This window comes from Dendrobates tinctorius, unplaced genomic scaffold, assembly GCF_039654945.1.
Source record: "Dendrobates tinctorius isolate UK_male_01 unplaced genomic scaffold, ASM3965494v1 ptg000151l, whole genome shotgun sequence".
NCBI classification, from domain to species: Eukaryota; Metazoa; Chordata; class Amphibia; order Anura; family Dendrobatidae; genus Dendrobates; species Dendrobates tinctorius.
In genome coordinates, this window is record NW_027361818.1 from 2,039,542 (window position 1) to 2,040,208 (window position 667).

General features: G+C 41.2%; 1 non-coding gene across 1 annotated transcript; it reads left to right on the forward strand.

Moving 5' to 3' along the window:
* The first annotated feature begins 214 nt into the window (after positions 1-214).
* On the forward strand, positions 215-296 carry TRNAL-UAG (transfer RNA leucine (anticodon UAG)). Its single transcript has one exon. It is a non-coding gene; the product is annotated as a tRNA-Leu (tRNA).
* The last annotated feature ends 371 nt before the right edge of the window (positions 297-667 follow it).

Sequence of the window (667 nt, forward strand, 5' to 3'; positions counted from 1 at the left end):
ACCAGGGGACGCTCATTACAGGTGGAAGAAAGGAGATTCGGACAGCTAAATAGGAAAGGGAGCAGTCAGACTCTGTGCACACACATATCCCCGATAACCATGTTGCTCATGTATAATAATGTTTCTCCTTTTGTCTAATTGGATACAAATTGTTTTCTGCCTCTTACATCATTAGCAACATTCTGGTTGAATGAAAAGTCTAACATCCTCTTAAGGTAGCATGGCCGAGCGGTCTAAGGCGCTGGATTTAGGCTCCAGTCTCTCTGGAGGCGTGGGTTCGAATCCCACCGCTGCCAATTTTTATTTGGACCTAATTCTTACTGAGGAGTAAGACCAGCGAGGACTCACACTATAAACACATTCATCATCTCGGGTTTCCGTTTTTTGCTTCCCTTCTTCCAAGAACCAGAACTTTTCTATTTTTCCCTCAATATGGCCATGTGATGTCTTGTTTTTTGTGGGACAAGTTGTACTTTTGAACGACACCATTAGTTTTACCATATAGTGTACTGGAAAGCAGGAAAACAAATTCAAAGTGCAGTGAAATTGCAAAAAGAAGAGCAATTCCACAAGTGTTTTGGGGTTTGTTTGTTTTTTTACCATGTTCACTAAATATTAAAACCCACCTGCCGATATGATTCTCGGGGTCATTATGAGTTCACAGATA